Below are 23932 nucleotides of genomic sequence, written 5' to 3'. Positions count from 1 at the left end.
TATTGATGATACCCATACTATTAGACTAGGCAGTCTGCCCAGCACTAAATAAGTGTGTGGCACTCCAGTGGTCTGGTTGCCACATTAACATTGCCCTCCTCACAGGGGGTGATGCTATGCCTGGAAGCAAGGTGGGGGGTGTCTCATGCTTGGTACACCAGCACTCAGCACTTCCTACTCCGGACCAGAAGGGGGAGCTCAAGAACCCGGTTTGAGGGGAGCTTCCCTATGTATTCTGGCCTGGAGGAGAAGTTAGCAACACACACAGACAGAAAATGAAACTAATCAGAACAAGTAAGGAGAAGAGTGAAGAGGGTCTCTGGAAAGAGAGATGTGATATACTTCTCTCAGGACCAAGCGCAGGAAGCATGACACTGGGTCCTACTCTGTGTGGGTGCTAAAGCCCCATCAGTTAAACCCGGAGGGCAGGAGATTGCAAGTCTCCTGGCCTCACAGAACACCCAGAAGGTAAAGCAGCAAAGTAGAGCCCAGAGCCGCAATGGAAGGAGTGGTACCCATGAAAGGCTCGCGTTGCCTCCCATACGGGTAAGAACGACTACCACCAAGAGGAAGAGGGTCGCAGTGTAGCTCCAAGCTGCAAGGACCCACACATTAGAGTGCTAAAAGGAAGACCTACAACCCACCTGGCTAGGTGGATTCCCTCCATGCTTCCTGGCTGACTGGACCTCCATTACCTGCTGGACCAGTCTCCCGCGCCTGTACCATCACCTACCAAGTAAATGGTAAAGGAAACTACGGCCCTTGTGTTGTCCAGTTATTACCGGCGTCCTCAGTCCTGCACCCCAATGTTAAGTCCCTCCATCAATTACAAAGACTACTACTCCCAACAGCCCTGAGGTCCAGCTCTAAGTGTGGAGAACTATACCAACCAAGCTGCGTCACCATCTGTCCCAGTGGTTCTCATCTCGCAGCGTCGGCTATCTGTTGCCGAGTGCCACAGGTGGTGTCACGAATAACTATCATCATCCCTTGTAAATATCCCTTTTTTATAACGACACTGCGGAGCCTGGCTGAGGTTCACTAGGGGGGAGAAAGATATCCAACCAAGAAAGGGATCAGGCTGCCGCTGCAGCGCCTGTAATGCCACTCTCTATGCCGTACATACCGGGAGCGGTGTGGTTACCGCAGTATTCAGGGGAGTTGCATACCCTGAGTGACTTTCAAGAAAGACTATGTAGTTATTTGAACAAAAAATTCGGATCCCCAGCACAAAGAACATCCATAGAAACTTGAAATAAAGTTAAAATTTCATTTTATTCCAATAATGGTTAAAAAAGGGGGAAGAAGGAATAAAACATAACTGCTCTGATCTACGTGTTTCAGACACGATCATCCTTAGTCATGATCATCAGGAGGTAAGATGGAACATGAATTAAATAGCAGATACAACAGGTGAACATGACGACAATAAATAATTATGCATGAATAACAAACAAGATGGCAAAAGCTGTTCAATGAAGGAGCAGCAGGTCTGACCTTTTGTTTAACCCTGTAAAAAAAGAAAAAAAAATTAAAATTTAGCATTTTCACAAGGGTATCAGGAAAAAATGCACCATAAAATTAATTGTTCAATTTCTCGTGAGTACACCGATATCTTATATGTGGTGGAAATCAATTGTTTGGGCGCACAGCAGGGCTCGGAAGGGAATGACCATCATTTGAATTTTTGAGAGCAAAATTGTCTGGAATCATTTGCGGATGCGATGTTGCGTTTGGAGACCTCCTGAGGTGCCTAAACAATGGAGCTCCCCCACAAGTGACCTCATTTTGGAAACTAGACCCCTCATGAAATTTATCTAGATGTTTAGTGAGCACTTTGAACCCCTGGAGGCTTCACAAAAGTTTATAATGTTCAGCCGGGAAAATATTTTTTTTTTACCACGAAATTGTTATTTCAACCAGGTAGCTTTTTTTTCACAAGAGTATCAGGAAAAAATACAGCATAAAACGTATTGTGCAATTTCTCCTGAGTACACAGATACCTCATATGTTGTGGAAAGTAATTGTTTGGGCGCACGGCAGGGCTCAGAAGAGAAGGAGTGCCATTTCACAGCAAAATTGGTTGGAATTATTAGCTGACGTCATGTAGCATTTGGAGACCCCCTGAGGTGCCTAAACAATGGAGCTCTCCAACAAGTGACATTTTGTAAACTACTCCCCCCATGGCATAAATCTAGATGGGTAATGAGCACTTTGTACCCTCACAAGCTTCATACATTGAGCCATAAAAACAAAAAAGTACTTTGTTTTTCCACAAAAATGTTATTTTAGGCTCAATTTTTAAATTTTTACATTTGTAACAGGATAAAATGGATCACAAAATATGTTGGGCAATTTGTCCTGAGTACGCTGATACCTCATATGTGGCATAAAACCACTGTTTGGGTGCACAGCAGAGCTCCAGAGGGAAGGAGCATCATTTGACTTTTTAAATGGAAAATTAGCTGGAATCATTAGCCGCACCATGTTGCGTTTGGAGATCCCCCTGATGTGCCGAAACAGTGGAGCTCCCCCACATGTGACTCCATTTTGGAAACTAGACCCCCCCATACAAAAAAACTATTAGTTTGGTGAAATAAAAAATACGGACGTCAGTAAAAAAAAAAAAAATATATACCGTATTTTTCGCTTTATAAGACGCACTTTTGTCCCCCCAAATTTTGGGGGAAAGTAGGGTGTGCCTCTTATAATCCGAATATATGGGGGTGTGTATATGTATATATATACACTGCAGGGTCCAGGGGAGGTGGGGGCAGCTCTGGAGCGGTGCTGGCCGCTTGTGAAACCTGCAGGAGGGAGCCTTTGATCTCCTGCTCCTGCTCATGTAATATGCACTGCCGCTGTCCATCACCTTGCTGCTGAAACCGCACCGCGGCGATGGGCTAGGGGACGGCGCATATTATATCTGCCTGTGCCCTCCTTTGATTGCACATGATTCCTCCTGTGTTAGATATGGCCCCCATACTGCTGCCCATAGTAAAATAAAAAAAGCTTTACTTACCTTCAGCGCTGATCTCCCGGTGTCTCTCCTGCCGCTGTCATCAGGCACGCAGAGATGATAACACTCTGCTGTGCCGATCACATGACCGGCACCAAGAACCAGGAAGTGGAGGAGGAGCTCAACCACACGGAGGGAGACACGAGGAGGGACAGCGCTGAGAAGGTAAGGAAAGAGTGTTTTGTTTTACTATGGGCAGCAGCATGGGGGCCATATCTAACACAGGGGAGGTGTGCCATCTATAGGGGCCATGGGCAGCACACATGGGGGCCATATCTAACAGGGGAGGTGTGCCATCTATAGTGGCCATGGGCAGCACACATGGGGGCCATATCTAATACAGGGGAGGTGTGCCATCTATAGGGGTCATGGGCAGCACACATGGAGGCCATATCTAACACGGGAGATGTGCCATCTATAGGGGCCATGGGCAGCACACATGGTGGCCATATCAAACACAGGGGAGGTGTGCCATCTATAGGGGCCATGGGCAGCACATGGGGACATGTGCAATCCATAGGGGGCCATGGGCAGCACAGGGGAACATGTGCCATAAATAGGGGACATGTGCCAGCAATAAGGGATGTGTGTCATCAATGGGGGATATGTGGCATCACTGGGGGACGTGTCCCAGCACAAGGAGGCTATATTCAATATAAGGGGGCCATATCCAGATTAAGGGGGGCTAATTTTAGGATGGGGGCTATGAGGGACATATACCCTATATGATTTGTTAGACGGACACTGGCATTATAAGATGGACCCCATTTAACATTAAAAAAATTTCTCTTTTCCTTCACCAAATTTGGGGGTGCGTCTTATAATCAGGTGCGTCTTATAAAGCAAAAAATATGGTATATGCGCGCCTGCAACTGATACTAAGGCAAGTGCCACATGTGAGAGCGATGCATCACACACTCGCACACTGCTGTCTGGAAGAGGGCGCCTGTGCTGGATGATGCGATGTGAGACTCGTGCATCGCTCTCACGTGTGGCACTGGCCTGACCCTTACAATATTCAGTAAAAAATACCGTAGTTGATGATTACTACAGTATAATTTTACTGGCCCTAAAACTAAGTTTATTTGTATTTCTTTCTTAGTTTACAGAAAAAAAATCAGGACGCACGCACGGATGTGCTGCAAAAAATGGGGGGACTAGGTGGGATGGAAAAAAAGATGAATGGAGGATGGAAGAGGGTGCAACGGATGCAGAAGCGGCGGAGGATGGGTAAGGGCGCGGGGATGGAGGAGCAGCGGAGGATGGAAGAGGGCGCAACAGATGCAGGAGCGGTGGAGGATGGGTGAGGGCGCGGCGGATGGAGGAGCGGTGGAGGATGGGAGAGGGCGCAACGGATGAATGAGCGGCGGAGGATGGGGGAAGGGTGGAAGGGGAGTGGGAGGTGAGATTGGGGATAGCTACCTTACAGGATGGATCTAGGCAGCAGGATCACAGCAGATGGAGGAGGCAGCAGATCCGGGAGGGGGAGAGGTGGGAGAGGGGGCAGAGGATTAAGAGGATGGGAGAGAGCGGGCAGCAGATCAGGGAGGGGGGCAGCGGCTGATGGGGGAGTGCTGTGGCAGATGCAGGGGCGCAGCGGCTGATGGGGGATTGCGGTGGCAGATGCAGGGGTGCAGCGGCCGATGGGGGAGTCCGGTGGCAGATGCAGGGGCGCAGTGGCTGATGGGGGAGTGCAGTGGCAGATGCAGGGCGCAGCAGCGGCTGATGGGGGAGAGTGGTGGCAGATGCAGGGGCGCAGCGGCTGATGGGGGAGTGTGGTGGCAGATCCAGGGGCGCAGCAGCTGATGGGGGAGAGCAGCGGCGGATGCAAGGGGGCAGCAGAAGAAGGAAAGCAGTGGCGGATGCAGGGGCACAGCAGATGGAGGAGGGCGGTGGATGATCTGGGGACTTACTGATGGGCACCCGCAGGGATCGCTCTCCTCAGCTTCCACAGATGGAGAAGCTGAGGAGAGCAATCTCCTACAGATCACCAGTCCCAGATCCACGGTGCTTGGTGAGATCGGTCACAAGGCTGATCTCTCCAATCAGAGCTAGGGGAGGGTGCAGCAAAGGTCACCCAGCTCCAGCCAATGATCAGTGCTATAGCTGCACTGATTATAGCTGGATCAATATTTCATCCATTTTCAATGGCTGAAACATTATGCTGGCTGTGATTGGCTGAGCGGCGTTCGTCAGCCAATCACAGCCTCCGTAGTTCCGGGGAGGAGACACCACCCCTCCTGAGGTCAGGTACAGGTCCTCTTCTTCCCGAATCTATGGTTTTTGAAAATCGATCGCAGTCACCGGGGCTCAAGGGGCCGCGATTTCGCCATGACGGATATATCCATCATGGGTCTTTAACACTAGAAGTCTCAGAGAGGGGTCATTTGACATTTCTACCATTGGAACCCTATGGAGCTCGAAATTCCTGGGACTTCTAGTGTTAAGTATCAGGGGAACCATGACGGATATATCCGTCAAAGGTCGGTAAGGGGTTAAAATGTACAAGCTGTACGAGAGTAGCTGAGGACACAAGGATTCAACCCCCTGAATGCCCACCCTGTCCTGGGAGTGAGTGGGAAAAGTGTGTGGGATTTGGTGCACCTACTGCTGCCTCAGGGTTATCACCTGTATGTAATTAACTTCTACACCAGCATCCCACACTTCAAATCTTTCTTTGCCAGAGGTCCAGCAGCATGAGGTACTGTACGTAAAAATCAAAGGGGCCACCCTAAGTTGATAATTGGACAGCTGCTTAGAAAGGACGAGAGCAAAGTCCAGTGTAGCGGTAACCTGCTGGTGGTCAAATTAAGGACAAGAAGAATGTCTTTTTTTCTTGACCACATTACATGGTAATGGCAGCTCCCCCACCACTGCATGAGGTACTCCTATACAGGTCCACAAAGCAGAGTGTGTCCTGGGGTACAATAAGAATATGGGGGAAGTTGATCTCACTGATCAAGTCCTCCAGATCTACGGTGCCATGTGAAAAACAAAAGTGTGGTACAAAAAGCTGGCCATGCACATCATACAGATAGCAGTATATACATATTTTGTGCTATGTGCAGGCAGTACAGGGACATTCAGGGTTTAGAATATAGTCATCAAGGCCCTAACGTTTGGAAGTCAGGAAGGAGAGAGCCCAAGTACCTCTGGAACTGAAAGTGCCGTATTGTACCAGGGAACATTTCCCAAGTGAGACATGTTAGATGCTGAATGCAGTATCTTGGAAGGGTTACAGTCAGGAGGATAACTCCTGGGTTAATGTGGAAGATCTGCATGCTGATCATCTGGTAAAAGAGTTTTATCAGCAATGTTGGAGGATGGCTATTTAGAAGGGTCCAGGAGCCCCTCATGGAAGGTGGGGTACTGTCATGCCTTGGTTTCAATCCGGCAGCCTCCTCTTCTGTGGTCTGTTTCCTTTGCCACTGAGCCACAGTCAGGTTCTGTTACTGTTGTGGTCCTGAACACTTTGTGTGTTCATTGCCTTTCTGCCAGAAAGTGTTTCCAATGCTGCATTTCAGTCTTCCCTATCACCCGGCGGGTGTAACTACTTAAAGGGAACCTGTCATCAGAAATTTAGTTTTAAACCTAAAAGTTTCCCCCTCTGCAGCTCGTGGGCTGCATTCTAGCAAGGTTCCTGTACTTTTTGTGCCCCCTTTGAAACCAAATTAAATACTTTATAAAGTTGTACCTTTTTGTCTGCAATTCTTGTAAATTCTCCATGAGGGCAGGCTCTCTTGCGTCCGTTGCTGTCCCTCCTGCAGATTGAGGCCGTCCCCAATGCTCCATTTCATATCTCAGTACACCGCCCACTGCGCCCGAGGTCCCGTGCACGCGAGGACCACTGGTGACGTGGTCGCAGGCACGAGATTATGGACGGTGCTGTGATTGCATCGCAAGTGCCCACCCATAATCTCGTGCCCGCCCTTTCCCCTCTGCCTCCAGCGTTCTGCGCAAGCGCTGGCCAAATGACCCGACGTCACCTCCTTCCCATCTTAAAAACACCACAAAAAAAGAGCCAAGATAAATGATATGTGCACACACAGAATGTGGTGAGCCTTCCTCATAAAGATGGCTGCAGACGAGGTGCAAGATGCTGATGTCACAGCCACTCAACCTCCACACTAGGGGGGAGGGGTGGCTGCTTAGCATAAGACATGCACACTAATAAGGCTTGCACTGGGAGCCCATCATATAATGAGTGAAATGCACAGTGTCTGAACTGTAACCTATAAATGACGCCAGAAACCCAGGTCAGGCGGGCAAAACAGCACTATATAGGTGCATCTCGCACGGATACACGAGACGCACAGTGTCTGAATTAAGGCCTATAAATGACGCACAACACCAGGTCCAGGCGGGTTAGTTAGCACTATGAGTACATAACACATGACAGGCTCACCATTTAACCACCTGAATTCAAAAGGTCCACACACATCCTGCAAAAATGGATAAAATGTGCCATACCTCAAATAGTGAGATATTAGTTTATATTTTGGCCCAAAATATGTAAGCTCGCAATCCGTTCGTCAAGGATTCTCACACTTGCGAGTCCCTACACTGCACCTCGGCTGCAGCCATCTTTATGAGGAAGGCTCACCACATTCTGTGTGTGCACATATCATTTATCTTGGCTCTTTTTTTGTGGTGTTTTTTTGATATAGTTCTTTGTGGTTTTTCTAACTCCTTCCCATCTTACCCTGCAGCAGGAAATAGATGGGAGGAGCGGAGCAGGCCACCACAGGTTACAAAGAAAAAAAAAAACGTTTAGTGCTTTTCACTTTTCAGAAGACAATGTGTGTCTTTGTTTGATTTTACATGTTCTTTTTACTGTGTACGTCGCTCAGATCCTCTCCGCGTCTCCTCGTATCCTGTGGTGTCCTGCTCCGCTCCTCCCATCTATTTTATGCTGCAGGGTGAGATGGGAAGGAGGTGACGTCGGGTCATTTGGCCAGCGCTTGCGCAGAACGCTGGAGGCAGAGGGGAAAGGGTGGGCACGAGATTATGGGCGGGCACTTGCGATGCAATCACAGCGCCGCCCATAATCTCGTGCCTGCGACCACGTCACCAGTGGTCCTCGCGTGCGCGGCACATCGGGCGCAGTGGGCAGCGTCCTGAGATATGAAATGGAGCATTGGGGGATGGCGTCAATCTGCAGGAGGGACAGCAACGGACGCAAGAGAGCCCGCCCCCATGGAGAATTTACAAGAATTGCAGACAAAAAGGTACAACTTTATAAAGTATTTAATTTGGTTTCAAAGGGGGCACAAAAAGTACAGGAACCTTGCTAGAATGCAGCCCACGAGCTGCAGAGGGGGAAACTTTTAGGTTTAAAGCTAAATTTCTGATGACAGGTTCCCTTTAAAGCTTCCCCAGGTTTCCATTTCCCGTTGGTGATATTTCTGAAGTGAACCCTGCTTGCAGCTACTGCCTTTTTTCCTAGTCCTTCTCCTGGCAGATTATTACTTATCATTTACCTTATTTTACTCTGCACCTTCCCCTGAATTCTTAAGGATGTACATGGAATATTTGATAGCCGCTTAGTAATGAAAGGTCCAAGTGGTCATCTGAGTGACCTAGCTGAGGTTGATTGAGTCTGCCCACGGTCTTTAGGGACTACGCCGCTGGGACCACTAGTCTGTACAACAACTGGGCAGGTCAGGTGTAGTAGTTTTAAGTTATACCTTATTTCTACATTATTTACCATGTGTGCACTTCAGTGCGCAAAACACCACTACGGTCACGAAATGGCGGTAATATTGGTATTGGACTTTTGTATTGTGATTTGTTTCGGTAACAGCATGATTATCTTCTGAGGCTTCCCGTATACCAGTGTGAAGACTTGACTTCTGGAAACATTGCCCTATACCCACGATTAGGGTGCCCCACTGTAGTTATAGACATGATTACCTGGTTAGGAGCCCACTCAAATGTTTTGCACCCACTGTGCTGAACCCCTAGCTATGCCTTTGACAAATGGTATAATAAATAATAGAATAAGTAATAATAATAGAATAACTTACACTTAACTAAGTCCCGGACAAAACTGTATTAGTGGTTTAGTTGGCGTTTTGGGTGGCAGTGTTCTGTTAAAGAGAGCCTTTCTTGTAAAAAAAAATGCTATTAACTTGCCGATATAGGGTAAATCTGCAGACTAATAGCATTCGGATGCCATGCGACCTCGTGCATAGGGGTGTAGCTGGTTCAGATCAAATCGCTACTCAGTACATGTTGAGCAGGAGCTGTAACCATGCCCCTGGCACTTACTGACAGCCGGCTCAGCATTATTATTGGTTGTCAGTCAGTGCTGAAGCGTGGTTACATCCGCCGCTCACTGTGCACGGTGCGATGACTGTAACTGCGCTGGATACATCCCTATGACCGGAAGCTCAAAGCTGTCGGGAAGAATAAGGTTAATTTTGTTTCGGCAGTGGAACTCTCAGCACGGCAGCCGCACGGCTTCAGAATACCATAAACCTGCATATATAGGGTTACTCTACATAGCAATTTTTTCATAATTTCTTTTAAATTTTGTCAATGATCAAATAATGAAATTTTAAACAAATTATTGCTATGCACGGATGTTTTGGTAAAATGAGATACAGAAATTTTGCAGGATGTTAGTCGCAGATGTACATATAGCTAAAAGCAGCGTTTACAAGCAGAATATTTCAATGGCCAGGGAAGTATATGCTCTTTGCTGCACCTTACAAATAGAGCCATACAGTAGCAAAGTAAGGATCTACCTCTATTACCGGATATATTTGTAATATAATAGTGGACGCAGATAAATAAACATAATTCTGTTTTTTCCATAGAAGCAATTCAAGGAACATATTTTAGAACTGTTTCTTAAGCAAAAATAAATAAATATAAAACAAATAAATAAATAATGAACCTAGTTTGAACCCAAGTTACAATAGGGGCATACATAGGATACATATGTAATGATAGATAACAAGATAACAAGAAACTACAGGATTATCCAGCTTTGCAGAGCAGGATTAATTAACACAAATACATCCTAAGTATCTTACTGAACAAAAATCAGAATGGTCTACAAAAAACTTAGTCGCACTATCTACATCAGGCTTTGTGTATCTAGCCTAGAACAGATTCATATGGCCCAATATTACTTACTAAATTATCATAAATTAATTACACATGAAAATAAATTGGATAAATTGTCTTCAAATAGTTCTAAAGTGTTCTTCCTGCCGCTATCTAATAATGCCGGATAACTGTTATAGGAAATGAGGGCAGAACTTTGTGAGAAAGGTCACATTAAGAGGATTTAAATACCTACATTTGCTGACAGGTCAGCCTTCAAGCTACTGTGTTAGCGCGGTTTATAGAAGAAAGCTGTAGATTATATAAATCAGGATAGCTTTTGGAATAAAGTGAAGCAAATCTGACACATTCTTATAAAAATGTCCATCCCCTCTGATACTGATCAATAGAAACAAATCTTGCATTATGTTATCAGTTCATGGTTTGGGGCAATAGACCTTAGGATTCTACAATAATAGAAGGGAAAAAAAAAAAAACAAAGAGAAAAATTGCATGTAAAATACCCTGACTATAAATAAATAAATTGCAAGTGCTTAATAACAGGGTACTCAGTATATACATTTTTGCAAAAAGGTAAAAAGATGTCCCACCTCGTCACGGTGTACCCATCTGAGACAGTCCCTAACCTACTGAAGTTAAAAACATTATCAATACCTGACTTGTGTCATGTCAAAACTCCAATATGAATGGTGGCAAGTGGTCAGCTGTGTCCCAGATTAAATACACAGCAAAGTGAGACGCAATTAGTTGTTCAATCTCAGTATTAGGAGGGCTGCGCCCCCAACTTTCAACAAAGCAAGATAACAGACAAAAAACACCAAAAACCTGAGCTGAAACAATGTTCAGTAAACATGCAACATTAAGCATGTGAATTGCAGCCTTAAGACTAGAAAACATTTTTTTTAAACACTTAGGAAGCCTTTGCATGTGTTTTGTGGTAATTTTTCTAATTTTTTTTAGATAATGACTTTTGGGTTTTCATTGGCTGTATCCATATTCATCAACATTAACAGAAATAAACGTCTGAAGCTGAGTAAGTTGTGGTTTGTCCTAATTTCTTGGGGTAGAGGATTCCAAAGGATTGGTGCAGCTTGGGAGAAGTCTTGGAGCCGGGAGTGCAAGGTTCAGCTTAGTGTGGTTGTTAGTTGAAGGTCGTTTGCAGAGCGTAAAGAATGATTAGGGTGATAGACAGAGAGGAGGGTGGAGATGTAGGGGGGTCCCGCACTGTGGAGACCTTTGTGCATGAGAACAAGCAATTTGAATTGGATCCAATGATATATGGGCAGCCAGTGCAATGACTGGCACAGAGTTAGCCAGATAGGTGACTCTGGCTGCTGCATTAAAGATGGTCTGTAGAGGAGAGCGTCTATTTAGAGTGAGACCAATTAATAGATAATTGCAGCAGTCAAGGCGGAGTGGATTAGGGTATGTGGTTTAGTCACAGAGTGGTGGTATTTCTCCATTGTATATGGTTGTATTTGTTCACTATGTAGTGGTAATATGTTGTCTTATTTTTCATTTGTTGCACAAATTGTGCCCCCAAAAGGTCATAAAAGACCTGAGGGAGGCACTTTAGCACTAGCACAGTGCTACACCTAAGGCCGGATTCAGACTTCAGTGTTTCAGGTACGTGTGATCCCTCGTGGCCCTGCTTGCACCCATGGAGACATGTTCGTTTTTTCTCCAGCAGCACAGGTGTCACATGGATCGCACAGTGATATGATCCGTGTGACATCAGTGTGACACGTACCGGAGAAAACACGGATCTTTGTAATAAAAATATATTCTATATTCACCTGTATCCAGTTTTCTTTGGCTCTGCTGTCTCCTGCTTCTGACCCCCGCTCAATATTTTCATTGATTATTCAGTGCACTGAGGAGCTGGAAGCCAGAGCATCACGGGGACAGCATTGGGGATTGCACCGCCGAGGACAGCATCGCAGAGACAGGTGAGTATTCAGCAAGCAATGTGTATGCAGTGACGTCCAGGAGGTCATCAGAGTTCCCAATGAACACTGATGATCCCGTGAAGTCACCATCCTGACACCTGACACTGTAGCGCGGATGTTGCAGGGGTGTCATCAGGATATCATCAGAGTTCATTGGGAACTCCAATGACCTCCTGGACGTCACTGCACACACACTGCTTGCTGAATACTGTCCCCGCGAGGCTGTCCTCGGCGCTGTCCCCGCAATGCTTTGCCTTCCAGCTCCTCAGTGCAGTGAATAAACAATGAAAATAATGAGTGGCGGTCAGAAGCGGGAAGCAGCGGAGCCGAAGAAAACAGCACTGGATACAGGTAAATATAGAAAATTATTTTATTTCAAAGACCCGTGTTTTCTCCGGTACGTGTCACACGTATGCAGACACAGATGTCACATACGCGTGACACACGTATGACCATAACAATGCGTGTGGCTTATACCTGATTAAATACAGACATCTGACACTGGCCTAAGAGTGTAGAAACACTCAGGTTTGCCGTGACATTGCAGTGAGCTTACTCATTGTGACCATACTGTTAACTAAAAACCTTGTGTTCAGTTAATTTTTGTAATTTTTGCTTAGCTGCAGTAGTTCAATGTATAATAAATATTTGGATATGCGGTCCATGTCTTTTTTTTCTACAGCTATGAGACATTAAATTATGCACCCTTTATAAGATTCTGACCCGTTGGTACAGGTGCCCAGATACTCTACACACAATATTTCCTGGGGTTTCAGATAGCTGCTGGAGGTGTGGAAGGGAGAAGGGGACAATGCTGCATATCTGGTGGGACTGCCCATTGATAAAGCCTTTCTGGAAGTCCGTGTTCAAGGCATACTCTATAATTAGCGGAGAGCAGTTGCTGGGTTCCCCTCAAATGGCATTGCTTTCAATCCTCCCAGGATCACTTAAATCACAGAAAATGGGCCTCCTGAGATTCGTCTTACAGCGGCACGCATGGTGATCCCGAGATACTGGAGATCGACTGGGGTGCCATCTGTGAGGGAGTGGTTTGCGGCAGTAGCGTAGCTAGTGGGGGGGCAGAGGGTGCCGCCGCCCTGGGCCCTGTGCTCAGAGGGGGCCCACCCGGAGCTGCAATACCATTAACTATATCGGCGTGCACAGCGCGCCGATATAGTTAACCTCTGCGGCAGTGCGGAGGAGACATGATCTCCCTGCGCTGCTGCGGATGACAGAGCACACACAGGACACAAAGTCCCGGCGTGGTGACGTCATCCCTCAGCGCCAAGCGGGGGGGAGGCATTTGCCCCCCAGCCTGCTCTCCCAGCTATTGTTGAGGGCCGACTGCGGGCCGCCTGCTGCATAATGTCATTATAACACACATGGCCGCGCAGAGTGAATTGCGCGCGACCGTGTCTCTTGTACTATGATGTGGCCGGCCACACTGACAGGCGCAGACAGTGCTGACCGCCGCATAGTACAGGAGACCCGGCCGCTGGCATGCGCAGTGTGCGGCCACGTGCGTTATAATGACGTCATGCAGCGCGCGCTGCCTCCATCCAGTGTTGTGGCTGCATCCCAGTGATTAGAAGCTGACTGGGTAGTGGGCGTGACCGGCTTTGTTAGTGGGCGTGGCCATGTTTCCTCCCGTCCACTATAATCATGTAGGCTTCTCCCCCCCCTCTCCCCCTGCGCCCCCCTGCACCCTCCATCTTACCTCGGTCCCCGCTTCTATCATAAAGAACTCCAGGACACCTGGAGTTTCTTTCTGTCATCACCTGCGTTGCTGAGGCCCCGCCCCTTCTGATCACATGGGCATGACATCACCACAGGTCCTTTAGTTTAGAGGGATTTACCATGGCATGAATCAAGTCTGTGGCTGCACGAGAGAGAAGTGTCCCCCAATCATCAAAAGTAAAAAGCACCTCCAGTATGTGTCTGTGTGTATAGGATTGTGTCTGTCTTTTGTGTATGATTATTTGTATGTGAATGTTTTCAAATATGTATACACTTCTATGTGACTATATCTGTGTATGTGTCTGTATATATGTGTGTGTATATGGCTTTATGCAGGTGTCTGTATGTGTATACGGTTGTACGCAGGTGTCTGTATGTGTATACGGCTGTACGCAGATGTCTGTATGTGTATACGGCTGTATGCAGGTGTCTGTATGTGTATACGGCTGTACGCAGATGTCTGTGTGTATACGGCTGTACGTAGGTGTCTGTATGTGTGTACGGCTGTACGCAGGTGTCTGTATGTGTGTACGGCTGTACGCAGGTGTCTGTATGTGTGTACGGCTGTACGCAGGTGTCTGTATGTGTGTACGGCTGTACGCAGGTGTCTGTATGTGTGTACGGCTGTACGCAGGTGTCTGTATGTGTATACGGCTGTACGCAGATGTCTGTATGTGTATACGGCTGTACGCAGGTGTCTATGTGTATACGGCTGTACGCAGGGGTGTCTATGTGTATACGGCTGTACGCAGGTGTGTGTATGTGTATACGGCTGTACGCAGGTGTCTGTAAGGAGCTGTAGGCCCATCATACTGTGTATAGGGGAGGTGTAGAGGTATATTATGTATAGGGAAGGGGTAGAGGCATCTTACTGTGTATAGGGGAGCCATGGGAACATCATACTGTGTATAGGGGAGGTATAAGGGCTTCATACTGTGTATAGACGAACTGTACATGGGAGGGACATTATTAAATGTTAAGTGGACACTTAGGAACCCTTATTGTTATAGGGGCAGTCAGGGTATTGTGACCGTGAAAGGCACACTGGGGGCTCTATTACTTTCTAGGAACAATATGTGGGCACCTTTCTAGGGCACTTACACAGGTCATTAATATTTTCTAGGGGGAAATGTGACCATTTAGAGGGCACAAATGAGGCATTTTACCATGTAAAGAGCACAGTGGTGGCATTAATATGTGGGGGGCACAGTGGTGGCATTAATATGTGGGGGGCACAGTGGTGGCATTAAAATGTCGGGGGAACAGTGGTGGCATTAATATGTGGGGGGCACAGTGGTGGCATTAATATGTGGGGGGCACAGTGGTGACATTATTATGTGGAGGCACAGTGGTGGCATTATTATGTGGGGGCACAGTGGTGGCATTAATATGTGGGGGGCACAGTTGTGGCATTAATATGTGGGAGGCACAGTGGTGGCATTAATATGAGGGGGGCACAGTGGTGGCATTAATATGTGGGGGACACAGTGGTGGCATTAATATGTGGGGGGCACAGTGGTGGCATTATTATGTGAGGGCACAGTGGTGGCATTATGTGGAGGCACAGTGGTGGCTTTATTATGTGGGGGCACAGTGGTGGCATTATTATGTGGAGGCACAGTGGTGGCATTATTTTGTGGGGGCACAGTGGTGGCATTATTATGTGGAGGCACAGTGGTGGCATTACTATGTGTGGCAGTAAGAGGAGCATGGTTTTTGTGCCACACAGCAGGTGCAGTAATAGGGACACACACGGCAGCAGTGGCTCAGTATTGGGGTGACGGCAGGATGAGGAGTTTGTGCAGGTTGGGATTAGATGGGGTTCGGTGCCGGAAGTGTGAGGAGTCAAATATGTCTTTGTTGTAATTTCTGTAGATGACTTGTGGCTGGAAGAAGTCGTCATGTTGGTCTGGGCAGATGGAAAACACAGAAAAGGTGAATAACTCCATCCGAAAGAACGTCAGCTGTAAGTCACCATCTATAACTGCACTGTGACCTCTTGCATGTGCTGCAGCACCGATATCTACCACTATATAGTCACCATATAGCGGTAACATCAGTGTCATCTGCCGAGGTCCACTATACCCACGATTAGTCTCCTCCACCGTAGTTATCATGATTACCTGGTAAGGGGCCCACTCAGATGTTTTGCCCCCCCTGAGCTGAAACCCTAGCTACGCCACTGGTTTGCGGAGATGGCCATCATTCACAGGATGGAGTCCCTCACGGCAGAGACCAATGACTCAGTGGATAAATTCCTTAGGATCTAGACACCCTGGACCCTGGCTCTTGATTCCCTACCATTTCAGAACCTTATTGGTAACATGTGTTACGTCAGTCCAATGTAGCGGCCCGAGTACTGGGGAAGTAACCTCTACCATGCCTTCCCTCCCTTTCTTACTGCTGCTCTTCTCCCCCTCCCCCCCCTCCTTTTCTTTTCCCTATCTTTCCCTCTTACTACTTTCTTTTCTTTCTGGTTCTAGGTAAATCTTCTAATTTTTTTTTGGCAGTGGCCTCATTTTGGTTGAGGCGTATTTCTCCTTTGGAAGGAGACTGTTCATATTATCAAATATTGTTACATGTCCTATGCGTGCCTTATGGTAGTTAGTAAGAGAGGATGTATTAGTTAGGACGTGGCTTATATTTTTCTCTGTAAGTTGACACGTACTAAGCACTTATTTGAATCTTACTTTTTTTTTCCTGTAAATTGTCTTGTTTACTTTAATAAAGAAAGATTAAACATAAATTATGCACCCTTAGTATATTCACAAACTAGGGCAAACTGCCATTAAAGGTTAGCATGTCTATTTAAAGCAAGTAAACATGACAATCACAATACAAAAAAGCAGCTTAGAGATTAAGTTATCAGGAAAACTCAAGCTTTAAGTTGAGTATTCAGACTACAACTTCCTGGAATTTACTACATGTGCCTAATAATATCCAGAGACAGAGACTAAATTCATGAAAATATACAGGACAATATAAACGTATCACTTTTGTTTTTGCTCCCATTTTTCAATAGCTGAAGCCTAAGATCTAAAGGGTGCTTTACACGCTGCAACATCGCTAACGATCTCGTTAGTGAAGTGACACGCTAGATCGCAGATGCGATTTGCCGAGATCGCGCATGTGACCGGCGCTATAAAGACGACCTATGTGCGAGCGATGTCGCAGCGTGTAAAGCACCCTCTTTTTCACATGTACACAGAAGGCCTTTTTCTCTCAAATACTATTCATAAATTTGTCTAAAGGCCCCGTCACACACAGAGATAAATCTTTGGCAGATCTGTGGTTGCTGTGAAATCATGGACATATTGTTCCATTTGTACACAGCCACAAACCTGGCACTGATTGTCCACAATTTCACTGCAACCACAGATCTGCCGCAGATTTATCTATGTGTGTGACAGGGCCTTAAATCTGTGATAGCACTTCTTCTCTGCCAAGATAATCCATCCACCTCTCAGATGTGGAATATTAAAACACTGAATAGACAGCATGATTATTGCAAAGGTGTGCCTTAGGCTGGCCACAATAAAAGTACACTTTAAAATGTGCCATTTTACAGTATTGAGGCAGGTTGGTCAAAAAAATAGTCAGTATCTTGTGTGACCACCATTTGCCAGTCTGCCATCTTTACTTTACAGTGAAAACTGGGAATCATCCGTGAAGATAACACTTCTCCGACGTGCCAGACACCATCAAATGTGACCATTTGCCACTCAAGTCTGTTATGATGATGAACTGCAGTCAAGTGGAGACCACAATGAGGATGACAAGCATGGAGATGATCTTGGAGGTGAAGATGATGGATGTGGAGGTCTTGGGCTAGTGTGGTTAACCTCTGGTCTGAGCTTGTAAGGCCAGTTGGATGTATCGCCAAATTCCCTGAAATTCTCACCTTTGGAGCCAGCTTATGGTAGAGAAATGAACCTTCAGTTCATGGGCAACAGCTCTAGTGAACATTCCTGCAGTCAGCATGCCAGTTGCACGCTTCGTCAAAATATGCGACATCTGTGGCATTGTGCTGTGTGATAAAACAGCACATTTTATAGTGGCCTTTTATTGTGGCCAGAGAAAGACACATTTGTGCAATAATCATGCTGTCTATTCAGCATCATGCCATATCTGTAAGGTGGATGGATTATCTAAGCAAAGGTTAAGTACTTAGTGATGTAGAAGTTCGGATCTGTGTGGGTTCAAAAAGAACCCGAGCACCGACCCCAGGCCCGGAATTCTCAGGGAACTCTCTATAATGATCTGGATCGGGCCACCCGGGTAATAGGGGAGGTCATTCAGTTCAATGAGGTCACCTGAGGTCAGGTTACCTGTGATCACAGGTGGAGGACCATGGGAACCTCCAGCTGTGACCACAAATAACCTGAATGATATCCCTGCTCATCACTGTGGCTCATTCTCAGTATGAAGCTCAACGCAGGCGGTCATATTCTATGCTCGCACGCTGTCACTTCAGATGTAGCAGACCCGAAATCATTGTAGAGCCTTGTCTGGATTACGTAAGACCTAGGTGTTTTGGGAGTTAATAAAGGGGTGAAAGATTGAGTGTTTTTGTATTTTATTTCAAATGAAGGATTTTTTCGGTGTTTGTGGTTATTTCTTTTTACTTCGCTGTTATTAACTCCTTATTACCCCGATTGCCATTGCACTATGGTAATCGAGATGAGTAGATTAAATTTCCAGGATTTTCGCATCTGACGGATGCGATAATTCTGAGCAGCTGCAGGCTGCTATTTTTAGGCTGGGGAGGCCCAATACCAATGGGTTTCTCCAGCCTGAGAATACCAGCCCCCGACTGTCAGCTTTATCATGGCCAGGAATCAAAATTGGGGGGCACCACACGCGTTTTTATTAAAATTATTATTTATAATAATAATAATAATAAAAGCTGCATGCAGTCCCTCTTGTTTTGATACACAGCCAAAATAATCGCACGGCTGAGGCTGTAGCCTGTAGCTGTATGCTTTATCTGTGCTGGGTATCATAATATGGGGAGGACCCTAAGCCAATTTATTTATTTATTTTTACAGCAAAAGAGATACAGACACAGCGTCTCTGATTGAAAGCAGGCAGACAAGCTGTCATAGAGAGTGGGGGCGCGAATGACTGCAACCAATCAGACGTGGAGACTGCTGGTGAGCAGGGGAAGCAGTGCATATGTATGAAGGATAATGAGAGACCCCGGAAGTAGCATTAGAGCCATACGGCAACTGGTAGAAAGCAATCCTGCCGCAATGGCAAAGCAGTACAGCCCAAATCCTTAATTAAAGTGCAAGTGAAAGCAAGGATTAAGAATTAAAATATAACTTTTAATATCGTTAATTTAAAATACAATATAATAAAGTGCAGTGCAGTGCATGAAAATAATAACCAGAAAGATCTCACCCAGTATTTCTCCTGATGAGATCAAATTCCACCGGATTGTCCAAGGCAGAAGCAGGTCATGCCAGACCCTGGAGAGGGGGGGGGGTTGTACAGTATTCAAATTCCCTGCCCCTGTCATGCCCCTGCAACAATTGCTTCTGCCCTTACAAGGGCAGCACCCAAGTCAGGAATGCTAGCCCACATAAAAAAGAGGGTGGGTGTATTTTTTATGTGGGCTAGCATTCCTGACTTGGGTGCTGCCCTTGTAAGGGCGGAAGCAATTGTTGCAGGGGCACGACAGGGGCAGGGAATTTGAATACTGTACAACCCCCCCCCCTCTCCAGGGTCTGGTATGACCTGCTTCTGCCTTGGACAATCCGGTGGAATTTGATCTCATCAGGAGAAATACTGGGTGAGATCTTTCTGGTTATTATTTTCATGCACTGCACTGCACTTTATTATATTGTATTTTAAATTAACGATATTAAAAGTTATATTTTAATTCTTAATCCTTGCTTTCACTTGCCATACGGCAACTGGTAACTATAAAGTGCCTGCTCTAATCCCCCTATTTTTTCTACCACCATCTTTAAGCTCCTGATTCGGGTCCCCATAGACTTAAAAGGGGACTGGCATCTGGCCAGATATCTGGGATCAATTCTAGGCCCGAACCGGGTTTTTCTTTTTAACTCGGTTGGACCCGCCGAGCCCTGGTATCTTCGAGTCCACCCATCACTAATCATACATCATTCAAAACGAGGGGGCTGTATTTGTGGTCTATGTGATCTCGATGGAATCAAAGTTGATTTGTCATCATGGAAACTAAAAAATGAGACTTAAATAATTCAAAAGAAAAAAAATATATATATATGGATAATAAGTGAAGTGCCAACAAGTGGTGTTACTACTGAGCAATTATTTAAAATTTAGTATCTTTTTTCGATAATTATGTATCATTTATATTTTAAAGGAAAACGAGATATTGAAACATTTTTTTCTAGTCTGCTTTGACTTTTATATTTTTGCTACATTCCGTTTATGATAATAGTTTAAAATTTACTCACCTGAAATATTTATTTGCTAAAGTCTGTAGGCAGCGCATTAGAGGCTAATACTTTTCCCCTGGTCAGAACAGAAGATATGTTAATATCCTCTTCATTGCAATAAAGAGAGTAAGAAGAAATCACACCATGTATTGTCCTGCAGCAATAAGATATTTAATGGTGGTGTCCTGTCTAAATCCACAAGCCTGTGATGTGGTGCATGTGATATGACGATGCATAAGCCTACAGTCACATAGAGGTGACTGCAGACTTTTGAGTTTAGACCAGACAACCCTTTTAATTAATAAACAGGAGGCAAACTGTGCATCCTATGGACTATTAAAATTTCAGATGAGTACATTTTAGACTTTCCTGGACGTTCTATGGCAGTACATAATGGGATTTGAAAAGCAATAAACAAAATTAGGAGGGGGTTACAGGAACCGACTGCCTGCTCTAGCACTCTTTTGTCAATTGCTGAATCTTTTGTAAGGCCTCTTTCACACGTCCGTTAAAAACCATGCATGTTTTTCACAGACGTGTCAAAGGTGCGTTTTGCCCTCCGTGACCCGTGTTTATGGGCTACGTGTGTTCTCCGTGATAACACATGGAGAAGGGGAACTTTATACTCACCTGTCCCTGGCGTAGCTGTCCGTGGTGCTGATCTTCGGTCTCCGGTCCTGCAGACTCCCCGCTGCTGCTGCGTCCGGCCGCAGTGATGTGAATATTCAATAAGTATAATGAGCGGCGGTCGGAAGCAAGTGACAGCAGCGGCAGAGACAGGAGGTCTGGAGAAGGTGAGTAATGTTTTGTTTTTATCACAGACACATGTCTTCTCTCCAGTGCGTGTCACACGGAACACATCCGTGTGGTCCGTGTGTGTTACGTGTGACACGTTTGCGTTCCGTGTGACACCCATGATGCCGGAGAGAAAACGGACATGTCGGCGTGTGGAGCGCACGGACACACGTAAGTACGGAACGGACACATGTTCCGTGCCAAAATACTTACGTGTGTCTAAATCCATAGGAATTCATAGGTCTACGTGTGTGCGTGTCTCCGGTACATGAGAGAACTGCCAAACATATACCGAAGGCACGTACGTGTGAAAGAGGCCTAACAGAGAGGGCTAACTTATAAAGCTTCTCAAAGGTAGACATATACAACCAAGTGGTGTCTCTGCAGATATGTTCTAATGAAACACATGCTAATTCTGCTCAAGATGGGGACGTTGCCCTGGTGGAGTGAGCTCTGACTGGTAGCTTTAGATCTGACTGATTTAGTTGATACAGTATGTTTCACAGATTAAATCTCTGATCCATCCTGCCAAATTGCTTTTGCTGGTTTTATTTTTTTGCTTTGAATCTCTAAACTAAACAAACAGATTTTCTTTCTGTCTGAAAGCCTTGGATCTCTGAAGATATAAAAGATTCTTATGACATTTAGCAAATTAAATTGCTATAGCTCTTCACTTTCAGGACTAGGAAATAGGACCAGTAGCACAACTTGGTGATTGATGTTGTTGGCCGAATTTACTTTAGGAATAAATCCTGGTATGAACCTGAGGGCAGGGCCGCCACCAGCAATTTCAGTCGCCATACTGGCAAAAATTTTGGGCCCCCTTGAGATTCCGCCCAGGCTCCACTCCAGCCCCGCCTCCGACTCCACACATCAAACCTTTCACAGTCCCACTGTCCACTCTGGAAAAACTCCATTTCTGCATTCCACTTCCTCCCCCAAAGCGGTCTGAGTAGTCATGGTCATGTGACCAATCATTCATATGCAATTTTTATACTTAGTCATGTAATTACAAGCTGCTCTTCCTTGTGTCAAGCCACTCATGACCAATAGACAATGCCAAAAGCATATTACCTAGGTCAAGGAGAAAAAGAACTGGACTGTTGCTCAGTGGTCCAAGATGTTGTTTTCAGATGAAAGTAAATTTGGCATTTCATTTGGAAATCAAGGTCCCAGAGACTGGATGAAGAGTGGAGAGGCCACAATCCAAGCTGCTTGAGGTCTAGTGTGAAGTTTCCACAATCAGTGATGGTTTGGGGAGCCATGGCATCTGCTGGTGTAGGTGCACTGTGTTTTATCAAGAACAAAGTCAACGCACCCGTCTACCAGGAAATTTTAGAGCACTTCATGTTTCCCTCTGCCGACAAGCTTTTTGGAGATGGAAATTTCCTTTTCCAGCAGGACTTGGCACCTGTCCACACTGCCAAAGGTAGTAATAACTGGTTTAATAACCACAGAATCGCTGTGCTTAATTGGCCATCAAATTCGCCTGACCTAAACCCCATAGAGAATCTATGAGATAATGTCAAGAGGAAGATGAGAGACATCAGACCCAACAATGTAGACGAGCTGAAGGCTGCTATCAAAGCAACCTGGGCTTCTATAACATCTCAGACCACAGGTTGATCGCCTCCTTGCCACACTACATTGATGCAGTAATTCATGCAAAAGGAGCCCTGACCAAGTATTGAGTGCATTTACTGTACATACGTTTCAGTAGGCCAACATTTCTGAGTTTAAAATCATTTTTTTCACTAGGTCTTATATATTATTCTAATTTTCTGAGATAATGATTTTTGGGCTTTCATTGGCTATAAGCCATAATCATCAACATTAACAGAAATAAACACTTGAAATAGATCACTCTGTTTGTAATGCGTTTCCCTTTTTGTATTGAATTGCTGAAATAAATTAACTTTTTGATGATATTCTAATTTATTGAGAAGCAAATGTATAAACAAATAAAAAGTGCACAGTTGTTATTATAAATGAGCAAAAAATGTTAAAAAAATGGGCTCTAAAGGTGTATAGAAAAAAAATATGGTATCACTAAAAATGTCACTTTGTCCTGCAAAGAATGCAGCCCCTCAAATAATTTTTTTTGTATATTCGGCCCGTATACCCAGCCAACTTTGGGACCCCTGGTCTAGATAATAAGTGCATTTATTGTGCTCCCGCAGCAGGCCCATCAGTCGAACGTCCACTTCCATGTCCCGTACCATATGCCTTGAGCATTTTAAATTATGTATGGAGTTAACAACAGTATTAGAGAATAGAATAGCTTTCACTAAGCCCTGGTTTTCTGTCGCACCAGCAGTTACTGTCATGCTGTAACAAACTGTCCCTTCTCAAGCAGAACCTCTCCCTACACTATTTCTGGTTAGAGGGCATCAAACATGGCATTTCTGGGTCTTATATAGACTCGATGAGGCTATGCAGCCAGCCAATCACAGTAATGCCAATAGCCAACATGGCTATAGATTTACTGTGATTGGCAGGCAATCCCCTTATGTTTAGCGGCTGAATAAAAGCCGCAAAACGTGCAGGTGGGAACTCAAGCATGGCGCCCGAGCGTCTTGAGCAACTCGATGCTTGATTGAGTACCGACCAGTGCCGAGCTCGCTCGCCCATCGCTAATTGCTGTTGCAGACATAGAAGATGTCATAAGGCACTTTCTGGGTTTATTGGACACATGAGTCATTATAAAGTCCTATGTAGCGCCCCACGGGGAAGGTGGTTAACCTACTCGTTGCCAAGCCGTTTCGGGTCGGGTCAGTCATTGTCACGGGGTGGCCTTGTCCGGTTCCGTTGCCCCGAGGCGTACAGTAAATGGTGGGGGAAGCGGGGTATTGGGAAACGTTTGTTGTGACGCCACCTGTGTTATGCGGCCATGAGTAACCGCCACTGCCGGGTTCCTTGCCGGTGCAGGT

This window comes from Anomaloglossus baeobatrachus, chromosome 4 (genome assembly GCF_048569485.1).
Source record: "Anomaloglossus baeobatrachus isolate aAnoBae1 chromosome 4, aAnoBae1.hap1, whole genome shotgun sequence".
NCBI classification, from domain to species: domain Eukaryota; kingdom Metazoa; phylum Chordata; class Amphibia; order Anura; family Aromobatidae; genus Anomaloglossus; species Anomaloglossus baeobatrachus.
This window is presented reverse-complemented; position numbering follows the sequence as displayed.